This window comes from Quercus suber, unplaced genomic scaffold (genome assembly GCF_002906115.3).
Source record: "Quercus suber isolate HL8 unplaced genomic scaffold, Cork oak 2.0 scaffold_120, whole genome shotgun sequence".
Classification (NCBI taxonomy): domain Eukaryota; kingdom Viridiplantae; phylum Streptophyta; class Magnoliopsida; order Fagales; family Fagaceae; genus Quercus; species Quercus suber.
In genome coordinates, this window is record NW_027069585.1 from 1,436,500 (window position 1) to 1,443,320 (window position 6,821).

Below are 6,821 nucleotides of genomic sequence, written 5' to 3' on the forward strand. Positions count from 1 at the left end.
CTTACATTTTTTTTTTTTGGTAGGGGTGTCCCAGCTTTTTTTTGAGTTTGTGGGGGTAGGTTGGCCTCCAATTTTGGTGTTTTCTTAGGATTCAAGGGTATTGTGGTCTTTTTTTAGGCTTCAGAGGTATTTCAGTTATTTTTCTTGCTTCAGGTGTTCAAACCATTTTTTGGGTGGTAGGGGTATTTTGGTCATTTTTTACGTTTATGGAGGTAAGTTGGCCTTCTTTTAGTTTTAAGGGTATTTTAGTCATTCCAAAGTAATATTAAATTATATTTTAATATATTTTTATTAATTAATATATTTTATTTTATTAATTTGTAGTGTTAAATTATATTTTATTAATTTGAAGTATTATATTAAATCTTATTAATTATTAAATTATACTCAATTAATTTGTAGTATTAAAATATATTTACATAATTAGAAGTAATAATTATATTGTTATTAATTAGTAAATTATATATTATTGACAATTGTAGTATTAAATTTTATTTTAGTAATTTGAAGTATTAAATTATATATTTTTTAATTTGTAGGATTAAATTATATTTTTTTAATTATTAAATTATATTTTATTAATTTGAAGTATTAAATATCATTTTATTGAAAAAATCCGTAAAGAGCTATTACGGCGGGCTTGAGTTTTGCCACAACAAGTCATATTCCCGTCATAATTAATAAACCTTAGCCTACTCTTTCTCTATTGCAGCGGCTTTAAATCCGCTATAATATGTCAAAATTTTGTCACAATAAAAATATACGGAATTCCCTCTAAAACTCTTTGGGTTCTCACCAAAAATTTTGGGTTTGCATACTTAGTCAAAAATTAGGGTCTCTCACTTACTCTCTCACTAAAGTCAAACACTCAAAATTCCCAAACTCTCTCTCTCTCTCTCATTCTTCCTCACTCTCCCTCTCACTCCCTCGCTGCTCGGCCTGCCCAGCCCACCGCCAGCCTAACTGTTCTCCGATCTACACCTCCACGCCATCCCTTCCCGCCGTCGGCTTACCAACCTTCGTTGCCTCACTCCGACGGTATAGCTTCCCTGCTTTTTATTTTTTTTCTTTTATATAAAATATTTGTCTTTGATTTTTGGGTTTCTTGATATGTGTCACGGTCAATGTTGTCTTTGTGTTTGCTTAGATTGTCAATCATTATTTCAGTTGTATTGTTGATGATCTCTGAGGCTATGGCGAAATTAATTGATTTTTTTTTTCCATTTGGTTGATTACAATGTTATGGAAATTTTGCTTTTTTCGTTTTTGAATTTAGAAAAATCAAAAGCTGTACTAAGTTGTTAGTCATTGAAGTAGGTGATTTAGGGTGTGTTCCTCCTTGATGAGGAAGGTATTTTTAAGGGTCAGTATGGATTTGTTCAATACACTGAGCTGTAATAGGGATTAAGTTTTTATCCCTTGGTTCATAGGATTTGAATGGGCTTCCAAAGTAATTAACAAAGGAAGGAAAGTAAGTAAAGAAACTCTGTTAAAAGATTGACTTTTATTTTAAATACATTTATAAGATTGACTATTGTTACAAATTATTTTTGACATGCAAAAATTTGGAAACTGGAATCATTCAATCTGGTTTTGGATCTGACAGGTCACCTATGCTATTACTAACCATGAAGAAAAAACATGTAGTTATATTCTGACAAATGAAAAATACACAATGCAGGCTGAAATAGTATATGAGATATTTGGTTGGTCATTAATCATTATTCTATTTTCCTATAGCAGTGAAGCAATAAACTTGTTTTGGGAAAACTATTATGTGCTTTAAATTTATCCACCCACCTTCAGCAATAAAAGTTTGAGGAATACAAATTTTAGCCAACGCCCTCAAAGTTATCTCCCCAAAGTAAGAGCATTGAGTATTGTGTAGGAACTATGATGGCATATGTAAAACCATTATATACATGAAGTAGCTATTTCAAATTTTAATTTGGTTGCTCTATTTTGATTCCCTCCTCTAAACCTTGAGTCCTGTAGGAGTATGTTGTCTTGTTGCTGGTGCAAGTTTCTTTTGGAAATAATGCAAAAATAATTAGTTTTTTTTAGCACAATTAAGTATAAATAAGAACAATTAAGTATACTGTGAGGAATGCCATGGTGGCTGCACATGGCATTTGGTGGTGGTGTGGATTCGACCCATGGTTTTTTGGGTTTTTTATTTTTGTCTTTGGAATATTTTATTTCCTTCTATCATGGTACTATAGGTTGGGGGTTTACAGGTGTGTTAGCCAATGGTGTGGGTTTGAGTTATGGCCCTTTGGTTTTTCTTTTCTTTCTTTCTTTTTTTATTAAATGTTTTCTGCTACTGTAGTTGCTTTGGATGTATTTTTTTTAATTATGGATGCAAGTTGGTGAAGGTGCTAATAAGGGTTGTGGCTGTTTGGATTTACTTTTGGCTGCAAGGATGTGATGGAATGTGGTCTTCTAGCTGCAGCATGGGTGGCATTCAGTGGTGGAGTGGAATTGGATTGTGATTGTAGGTTTCTTTTGGTATCATTCAGTTCTAGAGTCAAGGAACATGTGATTTCTTTATTATTATTATTATTCTGTGACATAATGGGAGAATGAAACGCAATTTTTTCCTTTTTACAAAACATGGTAAGCATTCACTTTTCTGAGTTTTTGAAGCAAATGTATTGGCAAAGACTAAAGAAAGAGAAAGGCTATACTCCCCTCTAGTGGCTGTACTACAGTGAGTCAGTGACTACACACTTCTAGATCTATTCTTCGTATTTTTTTTAATCTTTCTTCAGCCCAAAAATCTCTCTAACTATCTGCACAGGTTATGATTTGTTATTTTGCAGACTTTAGAATTCAGAATTTGGTGTGATGGGTAGCCAACCACATGTGCTAGTCATATGATTTCACAAATGGATTGGTTGCTTTTATTGATGTTATATCTTGATCCTTTTATGGTGTGATCAATGCAAATTTGGTTCTTTTTGAGAAATTGTGTTTGGATTTTATTATCATGGGCTGCACTTATAAGCTTGAGCAAAAGTCCTAAACGAAGAATGAAAATAAAAATAAAAATAGATGCATGGGAATTCTGATGGATTACTTAATGCCACAGGTTAGTGATCAGTAGAGGTTTTGGTTTTGAAGTGTATATGGGGAATTCTTTAATTGATATGTATTCTAAGTTATCAGGTTATTTGCTTGCATTGAGCATGTATGCATTGAGCAGTTGGAGCCTTTAAATTCATTAGGTTATTTGCTTGCATTGAGCATGTATGCATCAGGTGGTTCATTTGTTGATATTGCGAGGATGAGAAGGTTGGTGAAGGAGAGAGGTATAAGGGTTGTTGCTGGCTACAGAAATCATGGTAGTTATTTGAAAACATAAAGAAAGAATAAAGAAAACATAAAGAAAGAATTAAAAAAAAAAAAAATTTAAATGAAGTGGTAAAATAATAGAACCTTTGATGCTGGGTGTATTGTAAATTGAGATGTTAAAATGAATAAAATAACTTTTTGAGATGCTAAATGCTAAAATTTTTACAATCTTTGATGATAAGGCTCTTACTGCTTGTTGATGAGGTATCTCTCTCATTCACATGCATATTCTACTTTTTTGGTTCACTTTTTACAATTTTTTAAGAAAAGAAAAATATTCTCTCCCTTACTTTGGTGTTGCCACAGAAGGATTAGGTGCAAACGGTAGGACAGTTAAGGAATTGAAGAAGTTACTTCCCTATCTCAGGTCCCGCCTCGGTACACACTACAATGTGAGTTCCAGTCATTTTCTCTTATATGACATGCTTGATTTTTGTAAATGTACACCACGTGTATTTGTTCTTTTTGGTTGTCTTCATCACTATCATTTCCAATTCCAGCAATTTGGATCTTGGAGGCTATGAATAATTTTTCCATTGTATAAATTTAATTTTGAACCAAATGATAAATTGGTACTTTTTAATTTTAATTTTTTTGTATTTTAGAATAAACCCATAAAATAATTAGTCATATATATCTATACTGATACTGATTGAAGCTATTTATTTATATATGTTTTTATAATTATTTTTTATTTATTTATTTTTTTAATCTTGTATACAGGCAAATACAAACTTTTGTATCTTATTGAAACTATATTCGGAACACTATAAGGAATGTTAAATGCGGAAATTTTGTAGAGTTCTCTGATGTGAGTTTTAAATGTGTAAGGCTTGTAGTGAGCTGAAAATCTATAGATTACTTGAAAAAGTTAATTAGGATGACGATGTTGACAACATATTTGTCCAATCTCAATTGTTTGGTTTGAGATTTGCTTTAGGTTGTGTTGATATTTCTATTTTGTGGCTAGATATGCAAATCCTTGATATATCTATTTTACAAGACCCAATGTTAACTCTGCTAGTTATTTTTAAGAGTGCATAATTATATATGTGTTAGCAACCATTATTGTTGTTAGTTATATAATATGATGCTTTATAGGGAGTAGATAAAATGTCAATTGATAAATTTTGGATGCCTCATTTTACTAGATATATTAATGGGGTTGAAAATTTTCTTGAGAATGCATTTAAACATTCAATAAATAAAGATATGAAAATCAATTATTTGTGTTTTGATTGTAGCAATAAGTATTGTTGGATTGAGGATAAGGTCTAGTATCATCTTATACTAGAGTATCATCTTTTACTAGTGGGTCATGTCTTTAACACAATCATATTTGAAATACACATTTATATTATATACTTTCATCATATTAATACTAACTAATAGTAGGTATATGCGGCAAGGGCTTATAAAAAAAAAAGGCAGACATGGCAAGGAAAGGTAAAAGTAAAGGCAGAATCATCACACCAAAAGCTACTCGAGAGATTACTATTCTTTTTTACCAAAAACTGAATGGAGCTTGGACAACTTTTAGTGAATACCCAAGATCTGAGCTCGAAACTCTATATGCTTGCTATAGAGCTCAACATTTTAAGCATAAGCAACCAGATGAGGAAATGAAGAAAGAATTTGTAGAATTGGTGAAACGTTGTTATTCTGATTGGATGTTTCACATTAAAAATCCCATTTTTAAGAAGTACATAGAGAAAGAAGATCGTTATAAGAATGGTCCTTCCTTCATTCCTACACTCTTTTGGAAAAAGATGGTGGATAAATGGAAGGATGGAGATTAGAGGGTGAGTATAAATGAAATACATGTCATGAATTCTCTCTATCTCTCTTGCACTCTCTTTAACCATTATTTGCTATTATTTTTATAAAAACTAATATTCTAGTGTATGAATTATGTTTAATGTTTTGTTTTGTTTTGTTTTGTTTTTTTTTTTAAGGATGGTACTAGTAGAGATGAAGAGGACAACTCAATCAATAACACGAGGGAGGTTGAAAATAGCTTGGAGGGTAACTCAGAGGAAGACTAGTATAGATCTTGTCATAATTCTAGTTGTTTAAGTTTAAAACAAGGTTTAATTTCAGGATTTCTTTGTATATTCTATATTTTGAAGTTTGAACTTATATGAATTTTTATCTTTCAATTGATCAATTTTTAGTAATTATTGTACTATCATAACATGATAGTTAAAAAAATTATATAAAGTAATTAAAAATAAATAAGTAATAAAATATTTCAAAAATGGAATAAAATATTATCATCGATGACATAAAATTTTGGTCATAAATAATTTTATAGTGACGATAAAATCTCTCGCAATTTATAGAATAGCGATGCCACTTAACCCCTTGCAAAAACATTTTAAGTGACAGTTTAATGTCGTCACTATTATTCCTAACTAATTGCGAGGGGTTAAAAGCCTCACAAATAAATTTTAGCGACGACATTATTTGTCTCTAAAAAGTATGTTGTTAATTTGAAATTCGCAAATAACTAATTACGAGGGTATAAAGGTCCTCACAAATAATTGTTAACGATGAGTACTCCCCTTCGCTAAAAATAAGTGGTCGACTTTTCTCGTCGTTTGGTAATATATTTGCGAAGGCGGATTTGTTTGGTAACGACAGTAAATTGCCCTCGTAAATTATCTACTTGCGAAGGTATGGTCGCAAAATCTCTTTTAGCAACCAGAACAAATACGACGGCCTTCGAGGGCAACATGCCCTCGCTAATAGCCTTTTGCGACGATATTTGGATTTTTGCGAGGGCATTTTATCCTCGCTAGTAGACTCTTTTTTTGTAGTGCATGCATGTATAGCTGATTGCATATACCCCAAGCCAGAGGGGTATTTTTTGATATCATAATTATTTTGCTGTCAACAAAAGAACTTAGGGTTTAATGTATTGTAATGTATGGTTTCTGTGATTGTTTATGTAATTTTTGTCGCACACTAGGATTTAAAATGTAAGCCACCTATCTTTTGATGTGCGATATCTGATATCTTATGGCCGATGTGTTCTGTGATTGTTTATGTAATTTTTGTCGCACACTAGGATTTAAAATGTAAGCCACCTATCTTTTGATGTGCGATATCTGATATCTTATGGCCGATGTGTTTCACATTACATGTGGCCCATTTAAGAGTAGAAGGATGGTCCTTTTTCAAGGATTGATCCGATCGAAGCTGTACCCAAATTTGATTGATTAACATATTCATTTTGGCACATCCAAAATATGGAAACTCAATCTCTCATTGATCTGGAGGATGCACCTCATCTTTGGAAGTAACTAAGATATGTATTTTACTAACGAAAAACAAGAATGTTAATCCTTTGCTGGATGTTGGAGAAAACGCAACTCACAAAACGCAACTCACAAAACGCAACGCACGTTTCAGTGCTATCCAAACCAACGCTACATCTTTACATTGAAGAAAAGTACAGCTAAATT

At 31.8% G+C, this 6,821-nt stretch overlaps 1 long non-coding RNA gene across 2 annotated transcripts; it reads left to right on the top strand.

Moving 5' to 3' along the window:
• Positions 1–812: 812 nt before the first annotated feature.
• Positions 813–5,531, top strand: LOC112039279 (uncharacterized). Of its 2 annotated transcripts, none has more exons than XR_002885976.2 (4): positions 813–1,038; positions 3,661–3,746; positions 4,747–5,156; positions 5,310–5,531. It is a non-coding gene; the product is annotated as an uncharacterized LOC112039279 (long non-coding RNA). The 2 variants fall into 2 exon arrangements; XR_002885975.2 differs by having other exon boundaries at positions 4,750–5,156.
• The last annotated feature ends 1,290 nt before the right edge of the window (positions 5,532–6,821 follow it).